Here is a 20,333-nt window from a genome sequence, read left to right on the forward strand (position 1 = left end):
TTGTTGTTGTTGTTTGTGGCTGCTTTTCTGCTGCAATGGCAGTGTTGAGTAGTTGTGACAGATGGTCTGGATCTCAAAGCTAAAATTTTTTACTATCTGACTCTACAGAAAATGCTTGCTGACCTCTGATAACAAACAGAAAAATAGCCACATTCAAAGGTATTATCAACCTAATTCTGAATTTTCATCTATAAAAGTAAGATATAAAATAGAAATGAGGCATTAATTAGCAGAAAGAAATATATAAAATTACCATTATTCAGCCCCATTTACTTTTGTCTTAGGAAACCATAGGCTCAATTCAAAGCTATTAGAACTATAAAGAAAATTCACCAGGATGTCCAGTTGCGGGAGAATTAAAATACTTATAGTATGGGAACAAACATAAATAGGAAAGGGCAGTACATGCCTAGCTCTTAGTTTAAACTTTATAAAATATATACAACCTTGTTCAGAATAAGAAAGACATGAGTGAGGAGTCATACCACATTCTTGGAAAGGAAGATTCAATACTGTGAAAATGCCAGTTCTTCCAAAATGACTCTTCAGGATTAATGCAATTCTAACCAATATCCTAATGAAATGTGGGGCAGTTTTCAAAAACACCAATTATTTTTCCGTGTATTAGTTGAATCAACTTGCTTAGGATGCAGTAACAACCCTCTCCTTCTCTGCCCATCCCATCCGGATGTGGTGGCTCACATATGTAATCCCAGCACTTTGAGAGGCCGAGGCGGGTGGATCATTTGAGGTCAGGAGTTCGAGACCAGCCTGGTCAACATGATGAAACTCCATCTCTACTAAAAATACACACACACACACACACACACACACACACACAAATAGACAAATAGCTGGGTGGTAGTGGTGTACACCTGTAATCCCAGCTACTCGGGAGGCTGAGACAAGAGAATTGCTTGAATCTGGGAGGCAGAAGTTGCCATGAGCCAGGATCGTGCCACTGCACTGTAGTCTGGGTGACAGAGTGAGATCCTGTCTTAAAAAAAAAAATCAGTCAGGCACTGTGGCTCATACCTATAATCCCAGAACTTTGGGAGGCTGAGGCAGGCAAATAATGAGGTCAGGAGTTCGAGACCAGCCTGACAAACATGGTGAAACCCCGTCTCTACTAAAGATACAAAAAATTAGCTGGATGTGGTGGCGTGTGCCTATAATCCCAGCTACTCTGGAGGCTTAGTCAGGAGAATCACTTGAACCCAGGAGGTGGAGGTTACAGTGAGCCAAGATCACACCACTGCACTCCAGCCTGGGCAACAGGGCTAGACTCTGTCTCAATTAAAAAAAAAATAATAAATCAATAACAAACAAACAAAAAACAACCTTCTCCTCTGCCATCTCAGTGGCTTAAAATAACAAAGAATCCTGTGTTCGTTGCAGGTTGATATCTTTTTGTTTCCTTATTCTGAATTCAAGCTGAAGTAGCAGCCTCCAGCTTAGATGTTGGCAGGTAATGTAGCAGATAAAAGGGATCTTTAGAGGGTCTTGAATTGATGATTAAGTACTGTGGCCTGGGAATAACATGTCACTGAGCTCATGAGGCATGGCCAGAATGAATCGTATGACCCTCTCCAACCAAAGGGATTTGGTTGTGAATCCTACTCCTCCCCCAAATAAATCAGGTGACGGTGGCAGCAATGACTCCACCAGCAGAGCAGGTGTCGGGGACAGAAAGAAAGAAGTATTTTCTTCTGCAGATTTAAAGATATATTTTAAATTTTAAGGATTCAAAGTGTGGTACTGTTTTATGAGGCCCGAGACAGAACAATTTAGTAAGAATTTCGTCTGTGATAAAAGTGCCATTGGTTAATTTATTATATATAACTCCTTATTTATTAATATTACAAATTATATAAAAGAAAAAGAAACTACTTTGTACAATGATTGATTGATATCATTATTTATTTGTCCAAACCCATAGAATATACAATACCAAGAGGTGCAAACCTAATGTAAATTATGGACTCTGGGTGACAATGACGTATCAATGTTAGGTCCATCAGTTATAACGAACGCACCACTCTGATGGGGTATGTTGATACTGGGCGAGTTGTGAACGTGTTGGGGAAGGGTCATATGGGATATCTCTGTACCTTCCACTCAATATTGCTGTGAACCCGAAACTGCTCTTTAATAATTGTTTTTAAAAAAAGCGATAGCAAAACAAAAGTTAAATATTTTTATCAGTGTCAGGAATATATGTAAAATGAGAAGGGCATACTGAGTATTGCTTAGAAACTTTACTAAGAAAACTATATTAGCATTTTTAAAGATAATGGCTTTAGAATCAGCGATTAGTTTTATAAGGGGTTATTAGGAAATCATTTTCCTTAATACAAAAGCCAACATGAATCCAACATTTTAGTAGATACATTAAAACTACCATAAATCTGTTTAACAACTTTATAACCCTTGTTTAAATTTTTTTAGAGAGATACCATAAGGAGCTTTTTTAGAAACTCCACGCATCACTAGTTAATTTCCATTACAGTCTATGTATGGGCCATTGCTAAAGGAAATGGTTGAGAACTGTTGAATCTTTAAATTTTATGTCTGTAACCTCAAAATGGGAATATATGTTTATGGATGTTGAAGTCTCTCTTTTGTAAGGATAGAAGGGAAAATTATGTGTTTATATTATGAAAGAGAAGTCAGGAGAGTTGACTGGAATGAATTTGCTATCACCTCATCTGCAGCTTCTACTCTGGTCTACTGCATTGAAGCTTTAGCAGATCTAAAAGAATATCTGAAACTTTAGCAGATCTAAAAGAATGTCTGTTCTCTCTTCCTGTTGCATCCATTGTACCTGGACAGAGAGGAAAAAAAAAAGAATAACTAATGAACATGTAATGAAGAAGCCTCCTCAGATGTCATGGATGAGAAAGTCTAAATCTCGGGCTTTTTGATAGCGCATCATGGAACTATTAGGAAGGCAGAAAAGTTAAAAACCATAGCCGTTAAATGAGTGAATAATAGCATAGCATTTTCTAAAACCCTTTTTCTGTTTCTAGCCAGGAAGGTGACAAAGCATTTTGCAAGTTTAGAGAGAAAATAGAACGTCAAAGCAATTTCCTTTTACTGAGAATGGGCAGTAATGACACCCCTGTGGTAGTGGCTATGAGACCTTTATAGCCCTGGCAAGATATAGTTAGTCAAACAGTGGAGTTATATCAGCCAAGTGGTGTCCTGATCCCACCACCCAGGTATCAGTGGATCCAGAACAGCCAATGAATGACAAGGAAAAAACAGGTGAACCAAGCCAAAATTGAAAACTGATGGTATTAGCAGAAAAGGTGCCAATCTATCCCTAAGTGTTACGCATATTTACATATTGCTTCAGATTTTTCAGAAACTATTTTTCTGTAGGAATAGCAAAACTCCACCTCCATCATTGTAGAGTCCTGGCTGGCCAGAGAATTAAATTGACATAAAACAGATTAACCAGGACAGAAGCATACACGTTTATTTAATATGACTTTTATGTGGCAAGAAAGCGCTCATAAGGAAATGAAATCCTGAAGAAATAGTTCAGTTGGTTACTTATATACTGAATTGAACAAAGAATAGTAAGTTGTAAAGATATGATAAAGCAAAGGATTCGAATAAGGATATTTAATTGGGCAGAAAAGTGAGTAGGAAGGTAAGGGTTAGTTTAACAAGGTTAGTTTATATAGAATTCCTTTGGCTTCAACTTTTCTGTCCTTGATGATAAGAACGTTGGTTTTTTTTTTAATAGAGAGAATATCTTTCACTTGGGAATTTAATTTTCTACCTTTTAAAAACAGTGTGGCTGTCACAGAGTGATCTCCTTGCAGCTGTTTTTCAAATATCTTTGAGTTAAATAGTCAATATGCCAGAGTGATATAATTTTAACTCATTTGGTAGTTAATGTTGAATCCATATTTTACACTCACTTTATGAAAAAGTGGTAGTAAATTTTATCTAATTAAAAAGCATTTTAATTTAAATATAATATACATACAGAAAAGTATACAAGTTACAAGGGTACGGCTTGATAAATTATTACAAAGTAAGCACACTTGAGTGATCACCACCTAGGCATTACCAACATTACAGAAGACCCTTTATACTCCTTCCAGTTACTGTCTATTCTCTCCTATTTGGTATAGATTAATTTGGCCTGTTTTGAACTTTTTATAAGTGTAATTATTCAGTCATTTTTTGACTGGATTCTTTTGCTCAACATTGAGAGATTCATCCATATAGAAATTGATCACTTATTTTCAATGTTGAATAGTTTTCAAAAAAAAAACTACAATTTTTAAAATCTAGATTATCATTGATGCACTTTAATGGATTAGGGTTTCTTTGATTTTTTTTGACCATTGCAAATGATGCTGCTATTCTCATTCATGTGTTTTGCTGCACAAGTCTTTGGTGCATATCTGCTAGCTATATAAGAAGGAGTAGGATTAGTGAGTCATGGATTATACATATGTCCAATTTTATTAGTTAATGTTCAAGGTTCTTCTAAAGTGGTCACTCCAGCTTCCATTTCCTGGTGTAGGAAAGTTTTTGTTGCTTCATATTATTGCCAGAACTTGATAATAATAGTTTTTATACTGGGTGGATTGTGGTATCTCATTGTAGTTTTATTTTTCATCTCCCTGCTGAAAAATACAGCATTGAGCATCTTTATTTGTGTTTACTGGCCACTTGAATTTCCTTTGCTAAGTTCCTCTTCAAGTTTATTGCTCAATTTTCCTTTAAGTTTTCTGTCCTTTTCATTTATTTGCAAGAGCTCTTTGTATATTTTGGTTATACTCCCTTTGTTTTATATATATATACATACATATATATGTTTTGCAAATGTCTCCCACTCAATAGCCTGCATTTTCACTCTCCTCTAGTATCTATACTGTATTTGTAATTTCAGTGCAATCCAAGTTATTGTTTATTTCTTTTATAATCAGCTTTTTTGTCCTGTTTAAGAAGTCCTTTCCCACCCCCACAATCATGAAAATATTCTTAATATTATTTTTTAGATGTTCCATTGTTTTAGTTCTCACATTTAGAACTTCAAGACTTCAGACTACCTGGAATTGATTTTTGTGTGTGGTGTGAGGTAGGGGATCATGTTTTACTTTTTCCCATTTGGCTGTCATATTTTTAATGACAGGATATATCTTATTCATGAAAAATGACTCAATATAGTAAGATGTCAAATATCTCAAATTCATTTCTATATTTAATGCATCCCAATCAAAAGATCAGCAGATATCTTGGAGGAAATTGGCAGCCTTATCCCTAAATTCATTAGGAAATGCACAAGACTGAAAATAAGCGAGACATCCTTAAAGGGAAACAATGTAGAACTTGTATTCTACTAGCTATCAAGATTTAGTATAATTGAGACTAGGTAGTATAAACATAAGGACAAACAAACCAACCAGTAGGGTAAAAAGAAAGTCCAGAAATAAACACACATGTATGGTCAAATGATTCACGATGAAGGTAACTTTACAGAGTAGTAGAGAAGAAACATATTTCTAAAAAACTTTAATTTTAATTAAGTTTAATAATTGAAATTAGAAGGGTAGTAAATTGTGTTTAGATATTTTAGATATGTGCCACATTGAAGTATGATATCCTGGAATGTTTTGTGATTTTAATAATTATAGAGTTAAGAGAAAGATCTGCTTAAGTTTCAGATAAATGTAGTAGATTAAAGCATGTTAATTAGATTAAAGCATGTTGCTCTAAACATCTGCCATCTGGTTGAGTTTCTACCATCATTACAGTAGTTTATCTTGATTACTGACAGCATGTTTAACCAACTAAGCAAGGACTTGCAAACTTATTTTGAGACTAATACAGAACAAATATTATGGGGTTACAGAAGATGTAAAATATGATTTTTTTTTCTAAGGACTATGGAATGTATACATGACAATCAAACTGGCATACAGCAAATAAGAAGGAAAGAAAAGTGCTAGAAAAAAGGATTGATTAGATGTGTGAGCAAAGGGTATAGAGCAAAGTTAGCAAAGAAATTTCCCAAGATGGGGTATTTTTGTTGAGACTTCAAATCTGGGTGGGATTTAGAGAAATGATAGTGAGGTTGTAGAGTTATCAGTAGTATAGGGGAACATGAAAGAATGAAGAGATGGGGAACTGAATATCATGTTTGTCTATGTGAATGTGCTGGTGCTGTATGTGTGTATGTATGTGTGGGGACAAACAGTAGAGTGGGTAAAAATACACTGACGAATAGTGGAAAATAGTTTGGGTTGATAGACTGGAACCGCATTATGGAAAAACTTAAAAAACAGGAAGGAAAGCCAAGCACGATGGCTCCCACCTTTAATCTCAGCACTTTGGGAGGCTGAGGTGGGTGGATCATGAGGTCAGGAGTTCAAGACCAGCCTGATAAATATGGTGAAACCATGTCTTTACTAAAAATACAAAAATTAGCTGGGTGTGGTGGTGCATGCCTGTAGTCCCAGCTGTTTGGGAGGCTGAGGCAGGAGAATGTCTTGAACCCGGGAGGCGGAGTTTGCAGTGAGGTTGCAGGTCGCACCACTGCACTCCAGCCTAGGCGACAGTGAGACTCTGCCTCACAAAAACAACAACAACAAAAACAAACAAACAAAAAACAGGAAGGGAATCAAATTTATGTAAAAGGTAGGAGAGGGCTGACACGTATCTGTCCTGATTATTGCCTTCTCCTCAGTGTATAACAGAGTGCATGACACAGAATTCGTACTCAACCAATATTTGTTGAATAAATGAATGGAAAAAACTGTAGTGTCCAAAAAGGAACACCAAGTCCATGCCTTGGTTTAGAGCATATAACTCCCGATAGAGCTATCGTCTCCTTCCACCTGAAAGCTTTTCAGGGCACTGGTAGTTGCTAGCAATGTTAAGAATAATTGAAACCATACTGCTGAAATAATTATTAACTTCATAAGAGAAATGTTTCATTGAGCAAAATATCGGTCATGAATTTCCATTTTAAAAAGCCCGAAAGGAAAAGCCCCCTCTCTAAATCCTATTCTCTGGCTCCAGTTGTGTGTTTGAAGAGACTATGAATAGTTTCAATCCAGGGAAATATTATGGGATTGACCTCTTTTTTTAGAGAGAGAGAGAAAAGAGAATCAATAATTGATATTTTTGGCCTTGAGGGTTTAGGCTTCTGCCTCTTTGCACATTCAAGGTTAAATTAATAAAATGTTTGTGAAGGTCTAAGGCTCCATCTGTTCATTCTCCTCCTATAGAGAAGGACGAAGTAAATACCTCACCCTGCAGGTTCCACCTCATCATGCTCTTACTAATCACCATTCCCCTCTAGTCGCCACCTGTTCTGGCTCCAACTCAAAGACCCTAGTGGAAACCTTCAGGGAAAGGTGAAATCCTTCATTAGAGCCTCCCCAAGCCCCAGCCCCTGTTCCTTCACTCCTTCTTGCCTGAGATTTCTCTGTGGGAGGAAGAATGTGATGTATCAAGTCCAGTTGAGTCAAATAGCACTGTTCTCTTGTCCCGTGTACACAGACACCAACAGGGCCCCATAACAGCTTGTGGAATCTCCCAGCTGGAAGAGAAATGAGAGGGAATGGTTCAACTCCTGCATTTTGCAGATGAGGAGATCAAGTCTGACAGAATGGATTGCCCACAGATATGCAACCAGTTAGGGGCAAGGGTGGGAATAGAGCAAAGATCTGTGCTTCTAGTCTACTACCTTTATGCTTCACCATCCTGCTTCATTCCTGTCTTACTGCCCATCACTTTGTAGCCATGGCTTTCACGTTAGTTTCAAATCAAAGCCACACATTTGTTATAAAATAAGTTGACAAGCCTGATTACCATTGCATTACACATAGTACAACCCCTATGATGGTGGTTTCCCTGTTTGTCAGGCAGGCAAGGCAGCTTCCCAAAATGAATCAAAGCGGAATGACTTGTGACTTGAAGCACTCTTGGTTGAAAATGACTCCTCTCCAAGACATGTGGCCCCCAGATGACGTTTATGCTGAGGGTTGATTCTGAAACATAAAGGCTGTTTCTTTTCTGCAAGCTTCATTGCCAATTTAGGGGAGTTTATGGAAAGAGCTCTCAAGCCGACAGGCTATCAAGGCGATGGGCTGCATTGCAGGGAGCAAGGCAGAGCATCTGGGAAATCAAAGACCAGGAAATGCAAATACACACACATTCGTCACCTTGATTAGTGTGAGCAAGTTTGTCTCTTGGTCATAATGTGGCCAATATTTGATGGACCATTAAATCTGGGAAGAACATGGAGTCCAAGTTCTCTTCATTCCCAGGCAAACCAACCAAAGCCCACAGAGGGCAGGTGACTTTTAATGGTTGAGTTGGGACTGATGGCTTTTCTAAGGTATAATGTTCTTTTCATTGTATTTGTGTTAAAAATAAAAAGCCTATATGAAAGTGACACTGAGTTGTTTCCCAGCTTTGCCATCTGTTATAATAAAATAAGATCCCTCAAAATCTCAACTACTTTTTAAAGGTAAACTCTTGAATTTTTCCTAAACAAGATGTGACTGACATTACTAAATTTCCAGAACAAAGGCATGTACTATGTTCTCTGTGCCGTTTTTGAGAATTTTTCTGCCTCAAAGAAAAAACAGAGGGCAAAGAAAGGAAATGCAGTTAAATAAGATTCCTGGGAAACAAAGACATATGTTACTTATTTGTTTACGTCACTGTTTACTTATCTGCATTAAGAAAAATGTAAGAAAAGTGATCTCATAGCATGTCTGAGGACTCTGTCACCAGAAGGAAGTAACCCCAATTTCTAAAGAATGGGCAGCATTGCTAGAAGTGAACTAATTCATTTTCTTTCTTCTAAAGAGCTGTTTAGAAGAATCATTTTCTTTCTTCATGTCACCATTCTGGATAAAATTCGTACTTTCCATGTTGTTAAAACCCTTCTGAGTGGAGTTATATTTTACTGGACAACACAGATTTCTAGAGTCCCAGAGCCACCTCCCACATTGTTAGGAGAAAAAGAAAGAAAAGCAAGCAAGCAAACACCAAAAGCCCCAGGGTCTCATTCTTCCATTTTTCTCCATCTTGATAAATGACATCATTATTTTCAGTTATTTAAGACAAAAACTTAGGACTCGACCTCAGTTCCTTCCTTTTTCCTACCACCTCCCCTTTCCTGCAGATCATCCTTGCTTCTGTCTCTCAAATACATCTTAATTGAGTTCACTCCTCTCCCTCCCACCTACCCTAGTCCATACCACCATCAGTCTGTCTCCGACCTTCATTTTCACTCTAGGTTTCTAACTGGCCTCTCCGCCCCATTAAAACCCATTCTCCACACAACAGACAGAGAGATCTTTCTAAAACATAACTCAGATTCTCTCTCACTGCTGCTGAAAAACTTCCCTAGGCTTCCCATTGCACTGGGAATAATAACATCCCCATCTCAATGCCTTATACTTTATTTTTCCAGTATTTCCTGGGTCAAAACATGCTTTTTCAAGCTCTTTACATGGTTGAATTAGTTAAAATGTCACATCCTCCAAGAGGATCTCCTGGCTTAACCTATTTACAAGTAGCCAAACCCCAGGCTGTTCCAGTTCCTCTGTAATATTTTAGTCATATCTCCAAGCCTTGCCTGCAATTCTTTTGTTTCTTAAATATGTCTTTCTTCCTTCATCATAATGCAAGTCCCACCCCCGGTACCTAGCTTAGTCCTACACAGGCATATAGTAAGTACTCACTTATATGTTTAATGTTGAAATATACTAGGTCATACCAAGCATATCCTATGTACCATGTATAGGTACTCTATAAATTATATTCCATTTCCTTCTCACAATAACTCTAAAAGACGGGCTCAGTTGTTCCCATTTTATGGATGAGAAACTTAGATACAGGAAGTTAACAAACAACTTGAAGGCAGTGCAGGTGGGATTTATATTAACAAAATGAGTGATACTTGGGTAAGTTTTTCTATCTGACCACTTTTGCCTTCACAGATTAAAGAATAAAAGAGCTCACTGGAGGTTAAAGAAAAAAGAGGGCAGTTATCCCTTTGAGGCCTTTCCAGTGAAGCTAGACACTATGGTTTTACAGGTAATTAATTGCTCTTTTCTCCTGTGGTTGTCTCAGCTCAGGGCTTCAGCTTCTGGTAATTTCTGCACTCTCTTCAACTTTTTATCTCTGTTAAGGGCTGTCTCCTTGTGGGAGCAGCAGATCAGAAAGGGATGAGGAGTCAGAAGGGGTGGGGTCTGCCAGTAACTACAGTGGAATCATGAGCCTCATTTTCTTTGTCTTTAAAATCCCAGAAATGATCTTCCAGGTTCGTTTCTACGTTTGCAGTATTTTGGCTTGGAAGGTGTTTTCCATAGAACTCAATGGAGGCTTCCCCAGATCCTCTTTGGAACTCTTTCCTTTCTGTCCTTTCACTCATTTCACAGGTCTTATACATCGAGATGTGAAGAACATCGTAAAAGAGAACAGGCACATTCTTCTGATGCTGAGGCATTTGGCAGACCTGGGTTAGGCCCTGTGATCTCCTTCCCCTTGAAATGTCTAATAAATGATGTATTCATTCACTCATACTATCTAACAAATATTTGTCATTCTTTTTGGGGAGCTGGGATGGATTCTCACTCTGTCATCTGGGCTGGAGTGCAGTGGTGCGATCTTGTCTCTCTGCAACCTCCACATCCTGGGTTGAAGTGATTCTCCTGCCTCAGCCTCCTGAGTAGCTGGGACTACAGGGCCACGTCACCATGCCTGGCTAATTTTTGTATTTTTAGTAGACACAGGCTTTCACCATGCTGGTCAGGCTGGTCTCGAACACCTGACTGCAAGTGATCCACCTGCATCAGTCTCCCAAAGTTCTGGGATTATAGGCAGGAGACACCGCGCCCAGCCAAATATTTGTCATTCTATCTAACATTACTGAGAACCTGCTATGTGCTAAGCCTTATGTCAAGTGTAGGGATTGTATATGGTCTGAATCTTCATGCAGCTAGAATAGATACACTTATTAATAAAGCAAAAATATCTCGAATAAATGTAAGATTATAGCAGTGACAGGTACCATGAAACAGAAGCGTATGTTGGTATGTGGGAAGAAACAGTAGGACAAGTTGACTTAATTGGGAGAATCACTGCCAGGTGGGTTATTTCTTTTTTAAATGTTTACTTAACACATGATCATTCATACTTACCAAAAAGGCTGGATTTCTTCCCTGAGGAAATATAAACTAATATAAATAATGAATAGAGCTCACTAGAGAAAGAAGGGTAGCTAGAGTGTCTTAGACAAAGGGAATGGCATGTGCCAAGGTCCTGTGGCAGGAGATAGCATAGCATAGACCAGGACTGAAATATCAGTGTGATGGTTGTGCAGAGCACAAAGTGACCTCTTCAAAGAAGGCAGAGAAAGCTTCCCTGAAAAGAAGGGGGCAGAGTTGAGATCTGGCAGAAAAGAAGTCAGCGATGCAAGGCATCCTGGCTTCCTGCAGAAGACTGTTTCTGCCTAACTGGAGCTCTTCAGACACCGTTCTTCCTTAAGCAACATGAGAAAACTTTAGCTAGGAGAAAGGGCAATTGAAATCCACGAGGATTTTCATCCTTTCAGCGCAACTGTGCTGGAGGCATCTCTTTAGAATCAAGAAGAAAGCCTCTATCACTGGTCAATTGGCACCAAGGCCTGGGCATGAAGAATCTAGCAAAAAATTCACTCTTGCCCTGCCCTTGGCTGGCCATACCACAGAGGACGGCTGTGTGTATTCTGACAAACTTCCTGCTCCCGGTCAACCAAATGAAGACGTACAGAGGGAATACAAAGCATTTGCTAGAAAAAAACAATAAACAAACAGAGGATCAGAGGCAGGACCAAAAGCCAGAAGGCGCTGACTTCCAATTGTTCTGAGAGATAAGTCAAAGCTTGTTTTTCCCTGTAAAAATAACACAATCAACAGAGGCTGTAATTTCCAGAATCAAGTTTAGAAACAATAAAGGAAGTGACTGAAAACAGTGGTAATTACCTATTTTTCCCCATTCTATATGACTCACACTGGATCAATAATCCAAATGACTTTTTTTCTCATTAGTGCCTAAATGGAAAACTTTGACATGATTGTGAGGAAGAGAGTTAATGTGTATTAGCTGAATTCTGCCTCTTAGATGCTAAGTGGCCCCACAAGCCTGAAACTACCTGCTTTACAGACTCCGTAATTCTCCATGGCAGAGGAGGTAATTGAGAGAGTTATTGGGGACTTCTAAGCAAAAGAACACTTCCGCCTCCATTGTTGGGAAATTTAAGATGCAAAACAGGTCAGGCCTTTTGTGAAGTATAAATGATAGTGTGTTAAATAAACATTTTTTTTAAAAAAGAGGGAAACTGCCTGACAATTATTTTTAAGAGTCTGGCATATATCTATTTTTCCTTCACTCAAAGAGCTCAAAATTGGCTTAAGTGGAGTTTAATTGAAAAAGTTCACCTCAAGAGTGTGGTTAAGCCTGGAAAATTTTAGCCAGTAGGGGAATTTTTATAAAATTATGACCGAGTGGAAATAGTGTTATAATGGAAGTCTATGTGTAATGGGCACTATTAAAATTATATATGTATATATTTGAGCATCAACAGGTAAGTGCATTACAAGGTTACAATTCTGTGGCAGGTCTCCAGTGATATTATAAGCTACAGGCACAAAGTTCAAGTCATCCAAATTCCTAATAGAATTACAGTTAGACTCAAAAATATTCCTGTCATAATCATACACCAGCCATGGTAAAGATCTTCACTGTGCCCAGCCTTTGCCTATGTAGTTTTGGGTAATCTGATTGGCATGTAATAGAATCCTAGAATATTCAAATAGGAAAAGCCTTCTAGTTTTCTAGTTTGTCTTCGCCCCAAAATTCATAAGGAAAACAAACATTAAAACCAGCAATCCTGCCAACACTGACTGTCAGGTTAGGTGACTTGCAGATGCAAAGGTTCAGATGGAGGTTTAAAACTCAGACCTCTTCGTCCAGTACTTGTCCTAGTTTATTACATTGATTCTTTTCTGGTCTGCTTCTAGCCTGCAGTTCATAGGGATTTCCAGAATTTGTATGTTAGAGGAACGCAGGGCTGTCCATTTGGTTGGGGCAAAGGAGAAGGCAGCTAGAGAAATACTTCTCAGACTTTCATGCAAACCTGGGAATATTTATCTATTTAAGAGACGGAGTCTCACTATGTCATGAACTCTGGTCATGAACTCCTGGGCTTAAGTGATCCTCCCATCTCAGCCTCCCAAAGTGCTGGGATTACAGATGTGAACCACCACGCCCCGCCTTAAACCTGAGGATCTTGCAGGTACAAATTCAGGCCTATTTGGTCTATGATGTTCCTTTGAAAAGCTCTCAGGCAATGCTAATGTGCTGGTCCTCAAATCTCACTTTGAGGAGACAGGTGTTAGAGTCTTGTCTTATAGCTGGGTTTGCATGTAGACGCTGAGTGTAACACAGGATTTTTTTTTTTTTTTTTTTTTTTTACTCTGCTTCTGAAATGCCCAATTACACAAATGTGGGACATTTTGTTATAGTTTCATGGGTCCCTGAGAGTTTGTTCATTTTTTTCCTTCATTCTAACCTCTCTTGTGTTTAGAATGGATAATTTCTACTGTTCTATTTTGCAGTTCACTGATTCTTTCCTCTTTTCCCTTTATTCTGCTGCTGAGCCCATGGACCGAGGTTTTCATTTCTGTACTGTTCTGTGTTTTTCTTGTATCTATCATGTTTTTCAGTTTTAGAATCTCCATTTGGTTCTATGTCTTCACTGAGGCTTTTTGTCTGTTCATTCATAAGTGTGTTCATAATTGCTCCTTGAAGCATTTTTATTGTCTCTGTTTTAAATTTTTGTCAGATTGCGTTCATATCTCTATCTTAGTGTTGCCTTTTTTCACTCAGTTTCAGGTATTTCTGGTTCTTGATATGATGAATGTTTTTTGATTGAAACTTGGGCATTTTTGTATGATGGCATGTGATACTGGATCTTATTAAAATTTTCTGTTTTAACTGGGTTATTCTGACACTGCTTTGGCAGAAGAAGAGGGTTGTCAACTTGTTTGTGCCACAGGGAGATAAAAGTCTGGGTTTCCCACTTGGTCTCTGTTGATAACTATGGGATCAGATAGGCTCCTCCTTACTGCAGGGTGAGGTGGGAGTTTCAGCACCTACCCCAAGGTGGTCTCCACAGACATTGTGAGGGACCAGGGAGCTCCTTACAGGCCCATGGGGATGAAAGTCTCAGTTTCTTACCTGGCCTTCTCTGGCACTACCCTGGGCAGGGATACAGTGGGGGTGTTCGGGCACTTTGTTACAGTCTCATGGGATGGGTGGAAATCTAAGCTTCACTGAGCCTCTGATGGCAATGGCATGGGAGGTGGGCCACAGTTTTCTTTTGTGGTGTTTGGCTGGAGTAGAGCAGTTGCTCCTACAAGTTTTCTGTTGCTCTAGGTTGCCCCGTCCCTCGGTCTGTGGCTAGACTGAGTGGAATTTTACCAGGGTCTTTTTATCTGAGACTGTTGGTGTTTCCTGATTGCAGACTACTTTTGCTTCAAGTCTGGGATATATGAAGTTAAAAGAAAACCTGTGGAACCCACCATACCATTCTTCCAGTTCCAACAGCCACTAGGCTGCTGACCTCCTTCTCTTCACCTTTCAAAGTCTCTTTATATGTTAGCTGTAGATATAACATCCAGGGTTTTTTTTTTTTTTACAAGTTATACTTAGTGGAAAGAATAGGGAAAAATACATGTACTTCATCCTTCCAGAGGCAAAAGTCATTATTATTATTTTATATTCATTTAAGGGCAGCATGTGGCATACAATACATTTGACTTTTTTTCACTCAGTATTATGATCTTGAGAACTATATTGCTATGTGAAGATCTGAGTTCTAATTTACTTTTGATAGTTCTTGGTCCAGGTATGGGATAAGCGAGCTGGTTTAGTGGAGTGTACATACAGACGTGAACTAAGCGGCTTTCATAATTGGCATTCACATGACTCATAGGCAGTATACAGAATTTTCTTAACTGAAGTGTTTTCCTTGTGACTGAATATATATGTAAGTGGCCTATGGGTAGTAAGCTGAAATATAACCAAACAGAATAGGAATCGGGGGAGGTTGTAGGTTGTGATAAATAACAGCACTGGGATAGGAACTACAATAACAACACAATGCAATCACCATTACTACCATCATTGGACTATTCCCTACTGACACGGTTTGGATCTGTGTCCTTGCCCAAATCTCATGTGGAATCGTCATCCCCAGTGTTGATGGCAGGGCCTACTGGGAGGTGATTGACTCATGGGAGTGGTTTCTTATGAATGGCTAAACACCAACCCCCTTGGTGTTGTTCTCACGATAGTGAGTGAGTTCTTGTGAGATCTTGTTGTTTAAACTTGTGTAGCACCTCCCTGCTCTCTCTCCCTTGCTCCTGCTCTGGCCAGTTAAGAGGAGCCTGCTTCCCTTTTGCCTTCTGCCATGCTTTTAAGGCATGGCCTCCCCAGAAGCTCAGCAGATGCCAGCATCATGCTTCCTGTACAGCCTGTGGCACTATGAGCCAATTAAACCTCCTGTTCCTTTTTTAAATAAATCACCCAGTCTCAGATATTTCTTTATAGCAGTGCAAGAATGAACTGATTCACTGATCATGGGCCAAATATTATTTATTTCTCACAACATGTGTGTGAAGTGGCATTGCTCTAATTTTATGGATAAGAAACCAAAGTCACATAACTTTCTCAAAGTCATCTAGTTAATACTTGCCAGTTAAAACTATTCTGCAAAATCTTTAAGAAAAACTCCATCTCAAATGATAAAAACAAAGCAGAAGGTTTATTATCTCACATGCCAAAAAACCCAAAGGCTCATTCATTCAGCAGCTCAGTGGCATCATCAAGATTCAGGTTCTTTCCATCTTTCTGCCCTGTCAAGCTTGTAAGCTTTGTTTCACTCTAGGGTGCAATATGGCTGCAGGAGTTCCAGATATTGCATGCAGAAGAAGAAGGCCATGTCTTCTGGTGTGTATATATGTGTGTGTGTATGTTTCCTGTCAATAACAGCAAAGAAAATATTTATTAAAATTTCTTCAACAAACTTTCCCATATCATATTCACCAGAATTGCACCATATGCCTAGGGCCAGTTACATAATTTGCAGGACACAGTACAAAATTAAATTCAAGATCTCTTGTTCAACAATTACTAGAAATTTTGGATGACAACAAGCACTGGATGAAGCATTAGGTCCTTCTGAGCACAGGACCCAGTGTGGACTGGCTGCATACCCATAAAGCCAATACTGCTCATGCTCATGGTTAAGCTTATTTGGCCCTTGAACAATGCTGTGGTTTGGTGGTGCCAATCCCTGCACAGTCAAAACTTACATATATTGGTATAAAATTTAACCATTAATACATAATATATATGTATATAACTTAACCACTAATATTCTACTGTTGACTGGAAACCTTACCAATAACATAGTAGTCAATTAACAAATATTTTATATGTTATATGTATTATATACCATATTTTTACAATAAAAGCTAAAGAAGGTTGGGCGTGTTGGCTCATGCCTGTAATCCCAGTACTTTGGGAGGTTGAGGTGGGTGGATCACGAGGTCAGGAGATTGAGACCATCCTGGCTAACAAGGTGAAATCCTGTCTCTACTAAAAAAAAAAAAAAAAAAAAAAAAATTTAGCTGGGCATGGTGACACATATATGTAGTCCCAGCTACTCAGGAGGCTGAGGCAGGAGAATTGTTTGAACCCAGGAGGCGGAGGTTGCAGTGAGCTGAGATCGCGCCACTGCACTTCAGCCTGGCAACAGAGCAAGACTCTGTCTCAAAGAAAAAAAAAAGCTAAAGAAAACAAAATGGAAGAAAAAGTTACTAAGAAAATTACAAGGAATAAAAAATATATTGACTGTTCACTAAGTGGAAAAAATATACTGACTATTCACTAAATATATTGACTATTCACTAAGGTTATCATAAAGGTCTTCATCCTTGTTTTCACATTGAATAGGCTCAGGAGGATGACAAGGAGGGGTTGATCTTTCTGTCTCAGCGTGGGCAGAGGCAGAAGAAAATCTATGTATAATTGGACCCATGCAGTTCACACCCGTGTTATTCATGGATCAACTGTAATTGTAGACAAAGGGAATAGGGCTACTATCACAGGCTTAACTGAACTGAGATTTATTCCTCAAATTTGGGGTAGGGACCACCCTTCCTGAAACCATAGGGAGAGGAGTAGAAATCAAAATGAAATTGAAATGTTGCCACTCAGGGAGGTGGAGGAAGGGTGTTTATTGGCAATCAACAGTGTCTGGTTGTAGTGTGTGTATCTCCAAGGTCTCTGTCTGCCTTCCTGTATTTTACTGCCTCCCAAGAGTACATATTTTGAGAATCTAGCTCAGTTCTGCCATGATGTGACTTTGAGCAAGTTGTTTTGTTTCTTCAAAACTTCAATTTCTTTATCTGTAAAACTGGAATATATGGGTGTCTCCACATTTCAGGGTGTGACCCTTATGCCTTTGCATGTTCCTCACCAGAAGATGGAATCTTCAGCCCTCTCACTCAGTGATATTCACAGCAAGTTTGTAATAGTTCCCACTATATGCGGTCAGGATCTCTTTGGACTGACAGGTCTCTGGGAAATGTCAGCAAGATGCTTCCTGCATTTAGGGGCTGAGGGTGAAAGACATAGGGAAAGGGCACGGTTTCTTGTTTTGGCCATACTAGGAGAAGCACTGGGAGCAGAGTAAATGCTGTTGTTTAGTCTTAGATGTACAGTGAGACTCAGTCTTCCATTCCACCCTAGCCGCAGAAACTGGAATGATGGCCTTCCCTAGTAGGCGTTTCTGGTTCACACACTGGGCTGCTTCTCAGATCACATAGTAGATTACAAGACGACCACAAATATTTCTCCTCCCACTCCCTTGCCCTTGCATGTTAGATTGCAGCTTCTCTCATCAAGAGGTGTAGTCTGTTTTTCCTCTTCTGAATCTAGGCTAGCCTTATGACTTACTTCAGTGAAACAGTAATAAACATGGCTAAAGAAGAGATGTCGATGTGTTTGGAAATGAAAACGTGTCCTCTCTTTCTGGCTTTTGGATCCTTAAGCCTATTATGGGAAGAAGCTCAGACTTGCTTTTTGGAGGTGAAGGGCCATCAGAGTTGAGGTTCTCAGATCAACCAATCTTCTAGCCACCAGATATGTGAATGACACCCTCTTGTATTAGTTTTCTGTTGCTGCCATTAAAAGAAGAAGACCACAAGCTTAGCAGCTTAAATAGCACAAATGCATTATTTTACAGATCTGCAGGCCATTAGTCCAACATGGGTCTTACTGGGCCTCAATCAAGGTGTTGGCAGGGCTGCATTCCTTCTGGAGGTTCTGAGGGAGAATCCACTTCCTTGTCCCTTTACAGTTTCTTGAGGCCACCTACTTCCCCTTGGTTCATGGTCCGTTCCTTTATCTTCAAAGCAAGCAGTGTCTGCTCATCTCATTCTCATGCAGCAGAACTCTGACGATGACTCTTCTGCCCACTTCTTCCATGTTTAAAGTCCCTTGTAATTACATTGAGCCCCCTTAGATAATCTGGGATAATATTTTTATTTTAAGATTAGTTGATTAGAAATCTAAATTCCCTCACGCCTGTAATCCCAGCACTTTGGGAGGCTGAGGTGGGCAGATCACAAGGTCAAGAGATCGAGACCATCCTGGCCAACATGGTAAAACCCCATCTCTACTAAAATATAAAAATTAGCTGGGCATGGTGGCGTGTGTCTGTAGTCCCAGCTACTCAGGAGGCTGAGGCAGGAGAATTGCTTGAACCTGGGAGGCGGAGGTTGCAGTGAGCCGAGATTACGCCACTGCATTCCAGCCTGGCGCCTGGCGACAGAGTGAGACTCTGTCTCAAAAAAAAAAAAAAAAAAAAGGAATATAAATTCCACGTGCAATTTTAATTCTCTTTTTCTGTGTAACCTAACATACAGCTTCCGGGGATTAGGACATGAACTTTTGCAGGGGAGTGCTATCTGCCTACCATGAAGCCCATGCTGTAAACCCAGATTAATTAAATGTTATCCCTACATCTTAGCCAGAAAGATCTGCGTAGGGACTCAAACAGTCTGAAAGAACTCAGCCCAATACTCCTGGTTTGATAAATATAATTTTTTCCCATCCCCAATCCAGATAAGAATGGGCATTCCTTACTCATTTGGGTTTTTGGGAGAAATCAGTTTCTTGTGATTGTATGATTGAGATCTTTAGTTTCTTGCAGGTGGTCAATTGATGATTGTTCCAGTTTGAAAATCTACCCACACTCTTTGGCTTGAAGCTTCCTTGTTCCCTCTTCAAAGTTGATAATGGTGGGTCATATCTTCTAATGCTTTGAATCTCTCCTCCTTATTCCTTCCCATTTTTTACATCCAGTTGGAAGAGGTCCTCTGCTTTTAAGGAGTCATGTGATTAGACTGGGTTCTCCAAGATAATCCAGGATGATCTTCCATTTCAAGGTCTACACTCTTCATCACATCTACAAAGTCTTTTGCCATGCAAGGTAACAGATTTGTAAGTTCTAAGGATTAAGGCATGACAATTTATGGCTATCACATCATCCCAGATCATCCAGGTGACCAGCCAGCTGACCAGGGATGGGATGTTTGAGCAAGGCCAGCAGAGAGTAACTGAGCTGGACCAGACCAGAAGACCCACTCAACTGACCCATAGAATCATGAGTATATCGATATAAATGGTGTTTGCTCTAAACCACGAAGTTTTGAGGGTGGTTTGTTATGCAGCAATAGCTAACTGATGCAAACTGTAAGTTGGTCCATGATTGAATCAGGTGTGCCTGAAATCACAGATACAGAGTCAGTATCCTGTGTTCCTTCACCCAGTCTTCCTTTGGGAGACGGGCAATGCATCTTTCAGGCCCTTAAAATGTAAAAAATGTTGTCCTAAATTTTGGGGCCATTTTCTCTGAACTCAGTATTTTTAAACTAAAGCTTCTCTATAAGGGATTGATTGCAGGTTGCTTTTACATCTCTAAAAGGGACCGTTTTATACAGTTTTGCCTGGAAAATGGGACTACTAGTCCTGTACTCACTCGTCTAACTGTAATTGCCTCCATGCTTCTAGTGTGTTCTGACTTTCCATTGTACCCTCCTGGTCCCCACTTTCTAAGGGAGTCTTCAATTTGTCAATTTTAGGCACCTTTTTTTGTTGAAATATAAAGAAAAAATTAATCTCTAGAATCTCTACCCTGCTGTCGGGAAAACAATGCATACCTTACAAAACTA

This window comes from Aotus nancymaae, unplaced genomic scaffold (genome assembly GCF_030222135.1).
Source record: "Aotus nancymaae isolate 86718 unplaced genomic scaffold, 86718_ANA_hifiasm-v0.15.2.pri h1tg000018l, whole genome shotgun sequence".
NCBI lineage: Eukaryota > Metazoa > Chordata > Mammalia > Primates > Aotidae > Aotus > Aotus nancymaae.